The sequence below is a fragment of the Dendrobates tinctorius genome, unplaced genomic scaffold, assembly GCF_039654945.1.
Source record: "Dendrobates tinctorius isolate UK_male_01 unplaced genomic scaffold, ASM3965494v1 ptg000126l, whole genome shotgun sequence".
In the NCBI taxonomy this organism is placed as follows: Eukaryota; Metazoa; Chordata; class Amphibia; order Anura; family Dendrobatidae; genus Dendrobates; species Dendrobates tinctorius.
The window spans coordinates 11,040,026-11,057,799 of NW_027361794.1; the positions used below are offsets into that span (position 1 = coordinate 11,040,026).

General features: G+C 46.1%; 1 protein-coding gene across 1 annotated transcript in view; it reads left to right on the forward strand.

The window, feature by feature from the left end:
• Positions 1 to 17,774, forward strand: part of LOC141047279 (uncharacterized) — a 44,579-nt gene that overhangs the window by 1,202 nt on the left and 25,603 nt on the right. The gene's annotated exons all lie outside the window — the stretch shown is intronic.

Sequence of the window (17,774 nt, forward strand, 5' to 3'; positions counted from 1 at the left end):
TGCTGCACATGATGGAAGGGGGTGCTGCACATGATGGAAGGGGGTGCTGCACATGATGGAAGGGGGTGCTGCACATGATGGAAGGGGGTGCTGCACATGATGGAAGGGGGTGCTGCACATGATGGAAGGGGGTGCTGCACATGATGGAAGGGGGTGCTGCACATGATGGAAGGGGGTGCTGCACATGATGGAAGGGGGTGCTGCACATGATGGGAGGGGGTGCTGCACATGATGGAGGGGGTGCTGCACATGATGGAAGGGGGTGCTGCACATGATGGAAGGGGGTGCTGCACATGATGGAAGGGGGTGCTGCAAATGATGGAAGGGGGTGCTGCAAATGATGGAAGGGGGTGCTGCACTTGATGGAAGGGGGTGCTGCACTTGATGGAAGGGGGTGCTGCACTTGATGGAAGGGGGTGCTGCACTTGATGGAAGGGGGTGCTGCACTTGATGGAAGGGGGTGCTGCACTTGATGGAAGGGGGTGCTGCACTTGATGGAAGGGGGTGCTGCACATGATGGAAGGGGGTGCTGCACAAGATGGAGGGAGGCTACACATGACCAAACTGTGCCGCTAACTATAGACCTGTCTCTATTCTTCCCTTCATCTCTAAACTCCTGAAATGCCTGGTTCACACCCGTCTTATCCGCTGTCTCTCTGATAACTCTCTTCTCGACCCTCTTCAATCTGGTTTTCGCTCTTTATACTCTACTGAAACTGCCCTCACTAAAGTCTCTAATGTAATCTATAATTACCAGTAAACTCTGTCAGACACTTCCGGCGCTTGTGTCGCTTCCACAATGCACCACGACCGGAAGTATGCCGACCGCCATATTGGAACATCTAAGTTATGGGTATTCCGATATGGCGGCCGGGATTCATATCCCCCGCCAAGCCGTGCGTGCACCGCTCATTGGCTGAGCCGATGAGCAGTGCCATGCGGGATTCAAAACCCCCGCCGTAGCTGCTGCACGCTCATTGGCTGAGCCGCCTGGGATTCAAATCCCCCGCCAAGGTGCGCGGCACCGCTCATTGGCTGAGTCACCCCTGGCTCCGCGGCTTTGGCAGGGGATTCAAATCCCGCGTGGCACCGCTCATTGGCTCAGCCAGCGGGGTGGGGGATTTGAATCCTGCACCGCTCATTGGCTGAGCTGCCAATGAGCGGTGCCGCATGTCTTTGGTGGGGATTTGAATCCCGGGCCGCTCATTGGCTCAGCCGCCAAGGCTGGCGACCAATCAGCTGCTAGCGGTATTCTGTCACAGCTTCCAGCGATTGTGTCGCTTTCCCACAATCCACGGCGGCCGAAAGCTGTGACAAAAATGGCACCGCCATATTGGAACACCCAAGTTATGGGTATTCCGATATGGCGGCCGGGATTCAATGAGCGTTGCCACGCAGGATTTTAATCCCTCGCCAAGCCACGTGGCTCCGCTCATTGGCTGAGTCGCCCGCCGGCTGAGGCTTGGTGGGGAATTCAAATCCCGCGTGGTACCGCTCATTGGCCGGTGGGGCAGGGGATTACATACCTGACCAGGAGGAGCGTTGCCGCGACGCTTCTCACCGGAGACCGGGGCAGGAGTGCGCAGTGTCGGAATCGTGCATGCGCATAGCGCTATCCAGCACCATTTTACTGAAGACACATTTGCAGTGTGTCTTTAGCAATATGGAGCCGGACAGCGTGGTATGGGCATGTGCGTACTCCTCCCCCAGCCTCCTGCAGAACATGACAGCGCTGGAGCACAAGGAAGAGAGATGAGTAGAATTTTTTTTTTTTGTATGTGTGCAGTTTAATAGGGGTGATGGGGTCCATACACATCAGGATAGGGGGGTGAGAGGTAGCATGCATACCAGGAAAGGGGGGTGAGGGGACCATGCATACCAGGATTGGGGGGTGAGAGGTAGCATGCATACCAGGAAAGGGGGGGGTGAGGGGACCACGCATACCAGGAAAGGGGGGTGAGGATGCCATGCATACCAGGAAAGGGGGGTGAGGATGCCATGCATACCAGGATTGGGGGGTGAGGGGACCATACATACCAGGATAAGGGGTGAGGAGACCATGTATACTAGGATAGGGGGTGAGAGGACCATGCATACCAGGATTGGGGGGTGAGGGGACCATACATACCAGGATAAGGGGTGAGGAGACCATGTATACTAGGATAGGGGGTGAGAGGACCATGCATACCAGGATAGGGGGGTGAGGGGACCACGCATACCAGGATAGGGGGGTGAGGGGACCACGCATACCAGGATAGGGGGGTGAGGGGACCACGCATACCAGGATAGGGGGGTGAGGGGACCATGTGTGCGAGGATAAGGGGGTGAGAGGACCACGCATACCAGGATAGGGGGGTGAGGGGACCACGTATGCGAGAATAGGGGGGTGAGAGGACCACGCATACCAGGATAGGGGGGGTGAGGGGACCACGCATACCAGGATAGGGGGGTGAGGGGACCACGCATACCAGGATAGGGGGGTGAGAGGACCATGCATACCATGATAGGGGGGTGAGGGGACCATGCATACCAGGAGAGGGGGGTGAGAGGACCATGCATACCAGGATAGGGGGGTGAGGGGACCATGCATAAGGGGGTAAGAGGTAGCATGTATACCAGGATAGGAAGTGAGGGGACCGTGCATACCAGGATAGGGGGGTAAGGGTGCTGAAAATGTTAAGGGGGGCTGCACATGATGGAGCGGGACTGCAAATGATAAAGGGGGCTACAAATGATGGATGAGGTGCTGCAAATTATAAAGGGGCTGCAAATGATGGAGGGGGCTGTTTTTGTTTTTTGCAGCTTAATAGGGGTGAAGGGGACCATACATATCAGGATAGGGGGGGTGAGAGGACCATGCATACCAGGATTGGGGGGTGAGGGGTAGCATGCATTCCAGGATTTTGGGGTGAGAGGACCATGCATACCAGGATAGGGGGGGTTCAGGGACCATGCATACCAGGAAAGGGGGGTGAGGGGACCATGCATAACAGGAAAGGGGGGTGAGAGGACCATGCATACCAGGAAAGGGGGGGTGAGGGGACCATGCATATCAGGATAGGGGGTGAGGGGACCATGCATACCAGGATAGGGGGGTGAGGGGACCATGCATACCAGGATAGGGGGGTGAGGGGACCATGCATACCAGGATAGGGGGTGAGGGGCCCATGCATACCAAGATAGGGGGTGAGGGGACCATGCATAAGGGGGTGAGGGGTAGCATGCATACCAGGATTGGGGAATGAGGGGACCATGCATATCAGGATTGGGGAATGAGGGGACCATGCATATCAGGATAGGGGGTGAGAGGACCATGCATACCAGGATAGGGGGGTGAGAGGACCATGCATACCAGGATAGGGGGGTGAGAGGACCATGCATATCAGGATAGGGGGGTGAGGGGACTATGCATACCAGGATTGAGGGGGGAGTGAGGGGACCCCCGTCATGCAAATGAGGGAGGGGTTGCTGCCAATGAGGGAGGGGGGTTGCAAATGATAAAGGGGGCTGCAAATTATGGAGGGGGTGCTGAAAATGATAAGGGGGCTGCACATGATGGAGCTGGACTGCAAATGATGGAGGGGGGTGCTGCAAATGATAAAGGGGTTGCGAATGATGGAGGGGGCTGGAAATGATAAATGTGTGCTGAACATGATGGAGGGGATGCTGAAAATGTTATAGGGGGCTGCACATGATGGGGGGTGCTGAAAATGATAAAGGGGGGTGCACATGATGTAGCGGGACTGCAAATGGTAAAGTTGGCTACCAATAATGTAGGGGGGCTGCAAATGATGGAAGGGGGCTGCAAATGGTAAAGCGGGCTGCAAATGATGGAAGGGTGCTGCATATGATGGAGGGTGCTGTAAATGATGGCAGGGGTGCTTCAGTGATGGTGGGCGTGCTGCCAATGAAGGAGGGGGTGCTGCAAATTATGTAGGGGGTGCTTCAAATGATAAATGGGGGCTGCAAATAATGGAGGGGGTGGTGCCAATGATGAGGGGGTGGTGCCAATGATGAGGGGAGTGCTGCCAATGATGGAGGGGAGTGCTGCCAATGATGGAGGGGAGTGCTGCCAATGATGGAGGGGAGTGCTGCCAATGATGGAGGGGAGTGCTGCCAATGATGGAGGGGAGTGCTGCCAATGATGGAGGGGAGTGCTGCCAATGATGGAGGGGAGTGCTGCCAATGATGGAGGGGAGTGCTGCCAATGATGGAGGGGAGTGCTGCCAATGATGGAGGGGAGTGCTGCCAATGATGGAGGGGAGTGCTGCCAATGATGGAGGGGAGTGCTGCCAATGATGGAGGGGAGTGCTGCCAATGATGGAGGGGAGTGCTGCCAATGATGGAGGGGAGTGCTGCCAATGATAAAGGGGCTGCAATTTGCAAATGATGGATTGGGGGCTGCAAATGATGAAGTGAGGGGAAGGGGACTGCACATGAACAAAAAGGGGACTTACATGATGAAGTGGGGGAAGAATGGGGGACTGCAAATGATGAAGTGAGGGGGACTGCAAATGATGAAGTGATCAGTTGAATTGAAGGTGGGGGATGGGGAGAGCAAATCTTTAATTTTGAGGGTGGTGGGAGTAAATAATGTATTGAATGTGGGGGAGAGCAGTTGATAATGAATAGAGGGTGGGAGAGAGAGAAGACATGACAATGAATTGGGGAAGAAGGGGCATGTAAATATAATGAATCGGGGGAGCGGGAGGAACATAGTGGGGGGCACATAGTGGGGGGCACTGAGGATGCAGTGACTGGTAATAAATTGGGGAAAGAGTGCAGGGTGTTAGGAATCTGGGTTCTATGCTGCCTATGCGGGAATCCAGGTTCTCACATTTGTCTCCAGATGCTAAGACCTTTTTCCCTTCTTCTAAGCATGCCCACGGGACGAGCTCCCATTGGAGTTCAGGAGTCAGGTGCTCAGGTCCTGCTCCTGATTTCATTGGCTTAGCTCAGGGCTCTGGAGATTTCCGGCAGGTCCCGTACGCTATAAAAAGTGCGCATGGCCGCTATGCCATGCGCTAGTATTTTTATACTGCTGCTGTGTGTATGGTGACGGATGCTTGGACTGGTGACTGACTCATTAAATATCCCCTTCCCTCGGTTATTACGTCTGTGTGTGTGAGTGTTATTCTGTCAGCTCCTGCGCCAGCACGCACAAGCTCCATCTTTCCAGCAGCTTAGCGTCCTGCATCGCGCTTGCGATATTTGCGGTTGCAGCCTGTCCAGGCGTGCGCAGTTGCGATGCCGAGCACAAGTGTACACGGTAAGTCCGCTCGGTTGTAGTGACTGTATTTAACTACTCCGGTTTCTGGCTCCCGCACGTGTGCCGCTGAGATCCTCTGCAGTTAACAGGCTCAGCGATACTTTGATATTATTTTTCCCTGCAGCTCTGTGTCATTTAACAGAGCTTGCCTTTTTGCACCTGGGTGAGTTAGAACCCTGTGCATATTACCACTGTAGTGCTCTGCCTCTCCCAGCAGCGGCTTTGTCATCCACCGCATGGTGGACCCCGAGTGGCGAAGGCACTTTAATTATTTATTTTTTTTAGTGCCTTCCGCCACTCCTAACAGGGGCTAATTAATGTATATATTTATTAGATGGGGAAAATGTCTATAGTTGGTGGGGCGCAGTGGTGGATTATAATTTATATTTGGAAAGGTGGATTGTATAATAACTACGGTAATTATATATTAATGGTGGGTGCACGTCTGTATTCAGATGTTAAATCATGCATAAAAGGACTACCAGAGAGTCATTTTTGAGTCCAAAAAATCAGTAATACTTAATTACGTATAATTAAAGACCGATATAGAAAAATCAATGTCTTTATTCAAAATTACACGAGTACAAACAACAATTCACAAGTAGTAAAAATGTATACAGTACAATCAAGAACAGGCGGGCAGCTTCATAACCATATAAGCAATGGTTAGCACCATCCCAATGGACCAATGAAATTATGGAGATTATAACAAAAGTGCATAGTGCAATTCATTATAAATAGCAATGATATATTTACATAACGTGTGTCCATGTAAGCAAAGGATAGGATGATAACCAGGGCTGTGGAGTCGGAGTTAGTTTTGGTCGGAGTCGGTAGAAATGTACCGACTCCGACTCCAGCTTTAAAAAAAATGTATTAATATTTCATAATAGAACTTTCATATGAATTTTATAAATGTTACTCAAATATATATTTTCTATCAAACTATGAACAACAGTGATAAGCAGTTCTGCTGGAGATAGAGACATTTCTTACTTCTTGTGTGTCACTGTTCTCCACTGCCCTTATCTAATCTTATACTTGGTTAACCTCATGCTGCCCCAACCCCCCTACTTACAATGTATGAAACTGAAAGTGAAAATGTGTTGCAAATTCTTAGTAGTAAAGCTCCTCCTCTAGACTAGATCATACTAGGTGTGCGTCTTCCAAGCATCTCACAGCTGCCTGCTACTCAGAAGAGGAAGACTGTAAGAAGTATTATCCTTTCAACAAACTTTGCATCAGTTAACTGTGAGTACATGAGGAATAATAACAGTATTACTGACCACTTTATCAGTTGTACGACCTGGCAATAATTTTGTACAATTGTTTTTAGGAAAAACAATTGTCATTTGGATTGTGAATGCAGAATTAAAAACCTGAGAATGTCAAAGAAGCATCACATTAAATCAGCTGTATTTGAACATTTCACCATCACTCAAGATAGAAAACATTATGTCTGTCAGTGTATGACAAATGATCCAGACGAAAACAAATGCTGTGAAGCCAAGATGAGTGCATATTCAGGCAAAGATAAAAATGCTCCTACCAGAGCTTCTAATCTAAAGAGACATTTACAGCGCTTTCATCCAGAAGTACTGAAAGCAGTGGATGAGAAAGACTGCATCCAAACCAATGAACCAGTGCCCAGCTCTTCCAGCCAAACAAAGGAGCAGAGAAATTTGCAGCCATCAGTTGCAAGATATTTTGTCAGTGACAAAGTTACTGTGACAATGACAGTAGATACATTTAAAAAACAGATCATAGAGCTTGTTGTAAAGGATAGTGTACCTATTTCATTATTTTCACGACCAGCTTTTATGTGTCTGAATGGGGAAATGGCCCGCAAGCTTGGTGTTTCTCTGGAGAGAGAGAGTATTAGAAAATTAGTAATCGAAGAAGCTTTTAAACAAAAGGAAGAACTTAAAAAAACTCTCAAGGGACGCTTTCTGTTTCTTAAAATGGATGCCTGCACACGTCAGAGTGAACTATTTTGCCATCAATGTCCGATTTGTTTGTGACAAAAATGAAATAGTTACAAAGATATTGGCAGTAAAAGACACCAAAGCTCATCACACCAGTGAGTTTCTCCAGGTCTTGGTGGAAAAGGTTCTGCAAGACTATGAACTTAAAAAAGAGCAAGTTCTTTCTGTCGTAACTGACAATGCTTCAAATATGATAAGTACTATTAAGCTAATGAATGAGAGTAATGATGGTGACCAGCAGCTAGAAGAACATTCTGGGTCCACAGACACAGAAATGTTTGAAATAGAGGAACACAGTATTGTAACTGAGGAGCAAACTGAAGTTGCTTCAGATGAACAGCAACATAATAGTTTAGATGATCTTGTTGAAACTGTGTCAATATGTTCTTTCATTCATCACATGCGCTGTGTTGTGCATACGCTACAGCTGGCTATAAGAGACAGTCTGCAAGAAGGACATGCTGCTGCCCTGATTGGCAAGGTGAGAAAATTGGCTACTGTTGCCAGAACCCCTAAAGTTGACTCAATTTTGAAGAGACGTGCTGGAAAAGGGGCAATTATTGATCAAGCCACACGATGGGGCAGTACTTACTTAATGATTCAGCGCTTGGTTGAACTGAAAACCTTTCTTGTAGATATGGCTAACCCTCAACTGACGCTAAATGAAAGTCAGTGGAATCAGGTGACTGAGCTGGAAAAATTGCTAGAGCACCCATTTACAGTGACTAAAAAATTACAAGCAGAGGACTTAACTCCAGGTATTTTCTTAAAGGAGTGGAAGAACCTGATGTTTCGCCTGTCCCAAAGAGTAGGGTTAATTGCAAGTGGCATTGCTACATCAATGAAACGGAGAGAGGAGCTACTATTACAAAATAACATTCTTTTGTCAACTGTTTATGTAGACCCAATGCATCGGATTCTTCTAGATGATCAACAGCTAAGTAAAGGAAAAGAAGCTCTGTTTGAAATAGCAGTAAGGATGAAAGGGTTGCAGAACAGTCAGGAGGAACAAGAAGAATTTGGTCGTCCTGCCACATCTTCACCCTCATCATCAACTGATGAAGAATTTAATTTCGAAAAATATTTGGATCACAAGGACCGTGCAAAGCGTTCCCGCATAGAAGAAGAGTCATCCCCATCAAGGAACACAGCCAGTACATTTCAGCAGAATTTTTCATGTGCACTAAAAGAAATTGAGAAATTTGACCGTTCATCAAAAATAACAGTGCAACAAGCGATTCCTCTGTATCCTGACATTGTCAGAGATGTTGCCCGAGTGGTTACTGCTTTGCCACCAAAACAAGTTAGTGTAGAGAGGTTGTTCTCTGCTCTCAAAATAATTAGATCAGATTTGAGGGCATCCATGAAGGAGGATCTGACAGAGGCAATACTTTTTCTGAGGACAAATTTATAGATTTCTTCTTATTAACTGCATAAGTGTTTATTGCATATTTACTTACAGTTTAGAAAAGTTTATAAAAGTTATTTGCTATATTCTAATTGTATTATAATAAATGTAGTTTTTGCTCTAAGTGGTCTGATTACTTATATGATGGTGAGAAACTGAATAAGCACGATGTTTAATATTTTACAACAGTAAATTTGTTGTTATGAATTGGCCATTTATGAAGGAGTCGGAGTCGCAACTGTGGCTTATCGACTCCACAGCCCTGATGATAACAAGTCACAGTGACTAAGTAAATGTAGTGACCCGCATAGTGTGCCCATTAAACAATAGTCAAACAGTACAGAATTAACATATCACTAATTCCCAAAGGACCTCATGCGATGCTTACCCATGGTGGATGTGTAACCAAAGTGCAGGTGCTCCGACGTGCGTTTCGCTGTGGCTTCATTAGTGATGTGTTAATTCTGTACTGTTTGACTATATAATAATAGGCAATACAGTGATCACCTGTATATAATGTCACTGGTGATCACTGTATTGCCTGTACACTGACACTATATACAGAGCTCCTGTGTATAATGTCACTGGTGATCACTGTATTGCCTGTACACTGACATTATATACAGAGCTCCTGTGTATAATGTCACCGGTGATCACTGTATTGCCTGTACACTGACATTATATACAGAGTTCCTGTGTATAATGTCACCGGTGATCACTGTATTACCTGTACACTGACACTATATACAGAGCTCCTGTGTATAATGTCACTGGTGATCACTGTATTACCTGTACACTGACACTATATACAGAGCTCCTGTGTATAATGTCACTGGTGATCACCGTATTACCTGTACACTATACAGTATATATAGAGCTCCTGTGTATAATGTCACTGGTGATCACTGTATTACCTGTACACTGACATTATATACAGAGCTCCTGTGTATAATGTCACTGGTGATCACTATTACCTGTACGCTATACAGTATATATAGAGCTCCTGTGTATAATGTCACTGGTGATCACTGTATTACCTGTACACTGACATTATATACAGAGCTCCTGTGTATAATGTCACCTGTGATCACTGTATTAGCTGTACACTGACATTATATACAGAGCTCCTGTGTATAATGTCACCGGTGATCACTGTATTACCTGTACACTGACATTATATACAGAGCTCCTGTGTATAATGTCACTGGTGATCACTGTATTACCTGTACACTGACACTATATACAGAGCTCCTGTGTATAATGTCACTGGTGATCACTATTACCTGTACGCTATACAGTATATATAGAGCTCCTGTGTATAATGTCACTGGTGATTAATGTATTACCTGTACACTGACATTATATACAGAGCTCCTGTGTATAATGTCACCAGTGATCACTGTATTAGCTGTACACTGACATTATATACAGAGCTCCTGTGTATAATGTCACCGGTGATCACTGTATTACCTGTACACTGACATTATATACAGAGCTCCTGTGTATAATGTCACTGGTGATCACTGTATTACCTGTACACTGACATTATATACAGAGCTCCTGTGTATAATGTCACTGGTGATCACTATATTACCTGTACACTGACATTATATACAGAGCTCCTGTGTATAATGGCATTAGCATTGTGGTTTTTTTTTTTATTATTGATCAGTATTGCAGTGTTCAATCACTATGTGGTGGTAGTATGTGATCTGGTTATGATGTCGCGGTATTTCTCCCTGTATGTGGTATTATTTGGTCAATATGTGATAATATATGATCTGGTCACGGTATGGAGGTATTTGTTCCTTGTATGTGGTATTATTTGGTCATAATGTGGTGGTAATATATGGTCTGGTCGTGGTGTGACAGTTTTTGTCCCTTGTATGTGGTATTAATGGTCATCCTAAAACATATGTGACTCATTCCCTTAAAAGAAAAGAAAAATATACCTAAAAAGAGTATTGGATATTTTAAGAAATGTTTAATAGGTTAGAGTAGAGTAGGTCTCAGCCAAAAGAGTCTACCTTGTCATGGTGGTGGCTTAAAAATTCTTATGGCCAAAACAAAAGCTGCTGGCTATGTATGTGATCTGGTGTCTGCTGGGAACTGTTAATATCAGATTGGTGAGGACGTTGTGTAGAAGTGAGACTATGGAAGTCTAAATCTCTGTGGGAGCATAATGTGAACCCTCTCTAAAGCCCCCGTTACACACTGCGATATCGCTAGCAATATCGCTGTAAAGTCACCGATTTTGTGACGTTGCAGCGATATTGCTAGCGATATCGCTGCATGTGATACTTACCTGTGACCGGCTCCCCCGCTGATCGCGCGAGAAGCTGCTGGACCGTTTCTCGTCGTCAGCGTCTTGCGGCGCTTCCTGCTGTGACGACGAGCTTCGCGTGGAGCCGGGCGGGAGGACGCAGGATCGCCGCGTCTTACAGGTAAGTAGCGACCCCCGTCCCCTGCTATGTCGCTGGTGAGATCTGCCTGTGTGGCAGTTCACTAGCGACCACCTAGCGATGCACCAGCGATCCTGACCGCGTAATATCGCTGGTCGGGATCGCTGGTGCATCGCTAGGTGTAACAGTACCCTTAGACTGAAGTCTATATCTCTATTGAGAGGTAGGATCCTGCTGCAATTAAAAACGCCTGAGGCTAAGGGGCGGAGTGCTAAGTCAGAAGGCTAAGGCTACTTTCACACATCAGTTTTTTTGCGTCAGGCAGGATCCGGCTATTTTTAGAAAAAACGGATCCGGCATAAATTTTGGAGAACTGTAGAAACGGATCCGTTTTTTTGCTGGATCCGTCTAGCAGGTTATATCTGTTTCTGGGGGCTGGCCAATTGGATCTGAGCATGCGCAGACTTAAAAAAACGGATCCGGTGGCTGGATCCGTCTTTTTCTGGATCCGGCGCATTCCGGCGCCCATAGACTTTCATTGTAGCAAAAAGCTGGAAGCGCCGGATCCGGCGCTTCCGGCTTTTTCGCCGGAGACAAAAAACGTTACAGTAGCCGTTTTTTCCAGATGCCGGAATGAGACAAAGTAGCCGGATCCGGCAAAAAACGGATGAAACGCAATGCCATCCGGCGCTAATGCAAGTCAATGGGGAAAAACTGGATCCGGCATTGCATTTTGCCGGATCCGGTTTTACAAAAAAAAGCCGGATCGCGCCTGACGGCAAAAAACTGATGTGTGAAAGAGGCCTAATGCATACAAATAACAAAAGACTGACCGTCACATCCAAATATAAATTAGGTCTGAACAGGTGCCTACCTAGAGTTGCCAACTCGTATACATTCAAACAAAAAGCAGCACTCTGTAACGCTAAAACATGAAATATGAAATTTGAGATTTAGACTTCAGTCTAAGAGAGGATTGGCATTAGGTCCTGGCAACAAGAATCGCCTTATCGTAGCTGCCGGGTACACATGAGTTGGCCAATTTATGCGATAAGCATTCTCAATTTTTCATTTATCTAGTGCAGTAATGCAATTCTCATATTTAATGTTTTAGCGTTACAGAGTGCTGCTTTTTGTTTGAGACCATATATTAGTAATGTCACCTATAGGTGCTTCTCACAAAATTAGAATATCATCACAAAGTTAATTTATTTCAGTCTTTTAATACACAGAATGAAACTCGTATATTATAGTCATTACATACAGAGTGATGTATTTCAAGTGTTTATTTCTGTTAATGTTGATGATTATGGCTTTAAGCCAATGAAAACCCAAAGTCATTATCTCAGTAAATTAGAATACTTTATAATACCAGCTCGAAGAATGATTTTAAGATCTGACATGTATGTTCAGTAAATGCACTCAATACTTGGTCGGGGCTCCTTTGGCATCAATTACTAGATCAATGCGGCGTGGCATGGCCATTGCTGTGGTATTATGGAAGCCCAGGTTGCTTTGATAGCAGCCTTCAGCTCGTCTGCATTGTTGTGTCTGGTGTCTCTCATCTTCCTCATGACAATACCTCATAGATTCTCCATTGGGTTAAGGTCAGGCGAGTTTGCTGGCCAATCAAGCACAGTGATACTGTTGTTTGTAAACCAGGTATTGGTACTTTTGGTAGTGTGGACAGGTGCCAAGTCCTCCTGGAGAACGAAATTGCCATCTTAAGCTTGTCGGCAGATGGAAGCATGAAGTGCTCTAAAATTTCCAGGTAGAGCGCCTGTGCTGAATTTGGTCTTTATAAAGCACAGTGGATCTACAGCAGCAGATGACATGGCTCCCCAAACCATCACAGATTGTGGAGACTTCACACTAGACCTCAAGCAGCTTGGATTGTGGCCTCTCCACTCTTCCTCTAGTCTCTTAAGACCTTGATTTCCAAATGAAATGCAAAATTTTCTGAAAACAACACCTTGGACCACTGTGCAACAGTCCAGTTCTTTTTCTCCTTGGTGCAGGTAAAACACCTCTGACGTCTTAGTCATGCGTGGCTTGACACAAGGAATGCGACATGTCCTGGTTACATCTTTGTGTGGTGGCTCTTGAAGCAGTGACTCCAGCAGCAATCCACTCCTTGTGACTCTCCCCCAAATTTTTGAATGGCCTTTTCTTAACAATCCTTTCAAGGCTGCGGTTATCCCAGTTGCTTGTGCACCTTTTTCTACTACACTTTTTCCTTCAACTCAACTTTCCATTAATATGCTTGGCTAGAGCACTTTGTGAACAGCCAGCTTCTTTAGCAATGACCTTTTGTGGCTTGCCCTCCTTGTGGAGTGTATCAATGACTGCTTTCTGGACATCTGTCAAGTCAGCAGTCTTCCCCATGATTGTGGAACCTTCTGAAACAGACTAAAGGCCCCGTTACACTCTTCAATGTCCCAGCGATCCCACCAACGATCCAACGTGAATGGGATCGCTGGGACATAGTTAGCTGATCGCTGGTGAGCTGTCACATAGACAGACCCACCAGCGATCGGGACCAGCAAGCAAGCTGGTTTCCAGGGAAAACAGCGGGTATCTAAGAGCCTTGCAGCTCTTAGATACCCGCTGTTTACATTGGAAATCAGCTCCCAGCGTCACTGATTGATGGTCTCCCGCTGCCACATGCAGCAATGAGTGTTGGCTAGCAGGAGAACAACGATCAAAAAACGGCCCAGGACGTTCGAGCGCGATCATCGCTACCCGGAAGGGGGCCGGTCTCTGATACATGTCACGCACAGCGAGATTGCTGTGGCGTCACATAATCAGCGATCTCGCTGGCGATCTCGCTGTGTGTGATGGGGCATTAAGGGACCTTTTTAAACATTTAGGAAGCCTTTGCAGGAGTTTTTTAATTATTCTAATTTACTGAGATAATGACTTTTGGGTTTTCTTTGGCTTTAAGCCATAATCCTCAACACTAAGGCTGTGTGCCCACGATGCGATTTTTAAGTGTTTTTGCCTCGATTTTCGGCACGAAAAGGCTGCGAAAACGTTTAAAAATCTTGTACAAGACGCACCCCATGCATTCCTATGGAATTCCGCACATGCTGTGCTAATGCTGCGCTTTTTTCCGCGGCGGAATCGCATCGCGGAAAAAATCGCAGCATGATCATTCTTTTGTGCGGAATCGCAAAGAATTGCCGCGATTCCGCACCCACAGGAATGCATGAGAATCGCTTACTTCCCGCATGTGGCTATGCCCACCATGCGGGAAGTTAAGCGTCTCATGTGCGGTTGGTACCCACGGTGTGGAGGAGAGGAGACTGTCCTCCAGGCCCTGGGCACCATAACCCCTGTAAAAAAAAGAATAAAAAATCGGGGTATATTTTACCTTCCGGCGTCCCGCGCCGCATTCCCGGCCTAAGCGTTCCCAGTAATGCCTTGCGGCAAGGTCCTGTGATGACATAGTCTCGCGTGACTCTAGCGGTCTCGCGAGATCGCTATAGTAACGCGAGACCAACGTCATCACAGGTCTCGCAAGGCATTACTGGGAACGGGAGCGTCGCTGAGACTGCACGGGACGTCGGAAGGTAAATATACCCCAATTTTTTATTTTTTTATCATTTTATATATTACTGTTGATGCGGCATAGGCAGCCTCAATAGTAAAAAGCTGGTCACACTTGTCAAACACTATGTTTGACGAATCACTTTCCAAGCGATGTTTCAAATCACTTGGAAAGTGCTTGAGAAAATCGCGGTAAAATCACGGTGAAATCGCGCGGAAAAAAACGCGTGATTTCTGGGAAGGAGTCCGGTTTTCACTGTGCGTTTTAAAACGCTACGTGGGCCCATAGCCTATCAGAAATAAACACTGTAACCCCTTCATGACCCAGCCTATTTCGATCTTAATGACCAGACCATTTTTTTGCAATTCTGACCAGTGTCCCTTTATGAGGTAATAACTCAGGAACACTTCAACGGATCCTTGCGATTCTGAGAATGTTTTTTCGTGACATATTGGGCTTCATGTTAGTGGTAAATTTAGGTCGTCAATTTTTGCGTTTATTTGTGAATAAAACGGAAATTTGGCGAAAATTCTGCAATTTTCAAATTTTGAATTTTCCTGTTAAACCAGAGAGTTAAGTGACACAAAATAGTTAGTAAATAACATTTCCCACATGTCTACTTTACATCAGCACAATTTTGGAGCCAAATTTTTTTATTAGGAAGTTAAAAGGGTTAAAAAGTGACCAGCGATTTCTCATTTTTACAACAAAATTTACAAAACCATTGTTTTAGGGACCACCTCACATTTGAAGTCACTTTGAGGGGTCTATATAGCAGAAAATACCCAAAAGTGACACCATTCTAAAACCTGCACCCCTCAAGCTACTCAAAACTACATTCAAGAAAATTATTAACCCTTCAGGTGCTTCACAGGAACTAAAGAAACGTGGAAGGAAAAAATGGACATTTTAATTTTTCCAACAAAAATTTTCTTTTAGCATCAATTTTTAGATTTTCACATGGGTGTTAGGAAAAAGTGGATCCTAAAATTTGTTGGGCAATTTCTCCTGAGTACCCCTATACCTCATATATGGTCATAAACCACTGTTTGGACGCACGGCAGGGCTCAGAAAGGAAGGAGCGCCATTTGACTTTTTGAATGGAAAATATCCTGGAATATTTAGCGGTTGCCATGTCAGGTTTGGAGAGCCCCTGTGTGCCTAAACATTGGAGCTACCCAACAAGTGACCCCATTTTGGAAACTAGACCCCCCAAGGAAGTTATCTAGATGCTTAATAAGCACTTTGAACCCCCAGGTGCTTCACAAATTGATCCGTAAAAAAAAGTACTTTTTTTTTCACAAAAATTTGTTTTTAGCCTCAGTTTTTTCATTTTAACATGGGCAATAGGATAAAATGTATCCTACAATTTGCTGGGCAATTTCTCCTGAGTACAACAATACCTCTTAAGTGTTCATAAACCACTGTTTGGGCGCATGGCAGGGCCCGGAAGGGAAGGAGCACCATTTGACTTGTGAATGTAATATTAGCTCCAATCGTTAGCGGACACCATGTCGCGTTTGGAGAGCTCCTGTGTGCCTAAACATTGGAGCTCCCCCACAAGTGACCCCATTTTGCAAACTAGACCCCTTAAGGAACTTATCTAGATGTGTGGTGAACACTTTGATCCCCCAAGTGCTTCACTGAAGTTTATAACGCAGAGCCGTGAAATAAAAAAAATCATTTTTTTTCCTCAAAAAAAGATTTTTAGCCCGCTATTTTTTATTTTCACAAGGGTAACAGGATAAATTGGACACCAAAAGTTGTTGTCCAGTTTGTCCTGAGTACGCTGGTACCCCATATGTGGGGGGACCACTGTTTGGGCACATGTCAGGGCTCGGAAGGGAAGTAGTGACGTTTTGAAATGTCGACTTGATGGAATGGTCTGCGGGCATCATGTAACGTTTGCAGAGCCCCTATTGCGCCTAAACAGTAGAAACTCCCCACAAGTGACCCCATTTTGGAAACTAGACCCCCCAAGGAACTTATGTAGATGTGTGGTGAGCACTTTGAACCCCCAAGTGCTTCACAGAAGTTTATAACGCAGAGCCGTGAAAATAAAAAATCATTTTTTTTTCAACAAAAATCATTTTTTAACCCCCTCCCCCCCAATTTTTTAACAGGAAAAATTAGACCAACAAAGTTGTTGTGCAATTTTTCCTTAGTATGCTGATACCCCATATGTTGTTGGGGTAAACCACTGTTTGGGCACACGTCGGGGCTTGGAAGGGAGGGAGGACCGTTTGACTTTTTGAAAGCAAAATTGACTGGAATAAATGGTGTCGCCATGTCGCGTTTGAAGACCCCCTGATGTGCCTAAACAGTGAATACCCCTCAATTCTAACTCCAACCCTAACCCCAACACACCCCTAATTCCAAACCTAACCTTAATCCTAACCCCAACACACCCCTAACCCCAACACATCCTAATCTTAACCCTAATTCCAACCCTAATCCTAATTCCAACCCTAATTCTAACCCTAGTTCTAATCCTAATCTAGCCCTAATTCTAACCCTAATAGAAAAATAAAAATTAAAATATTTTATTTTATTATTTGTCCTTACCTATGGGGGTGATTTACTATTTTTTATTTTGATCACTCTGATAGGATCTATCAGAGTGATCAAAATGAATTAATGGAATCTCCCGTTTGACAGATTCGACGGGCGCACTGAGCATGCGCCCGCCATTTTGGAGGATGGCGGTGGGACATCGGGAGCCACAGCGGCACTCGGAGGGTACTGGGGGGGTGATCGGAAGGCGGGGGGAGTGGAGTGAAGGGGTAGCAGATGATGATGATGGCGGCAACATATCGCCCCAGTCACTCGGTGGTAGGGGCCGATTGCCCCCGTCAGTCGCTGGGGGGGCGTCGGATCGGTGTCTCCAGCCATGCCTGATGCTATTTCAGCATCGGCCATGGCTGGATTGTAATATTTCATCAAATTTCATTGATGAAATATTACTATGGCTCTGATTGGCTGTTTCACTTTCAAGTCAATCAGAGCGATCCTAGCCACGGTGGGGGGGGGGCAGAGCCTCCCCCCTGGGGTGAAGCACAAAGGGTCCTGTATGTGCTGGTCAGGTGACCTTTCGGTGACCTCGGTCACCCGACCCGCAGGGGAGTTATCAATTCATGACGCCACATAGGTGTCATGGGTC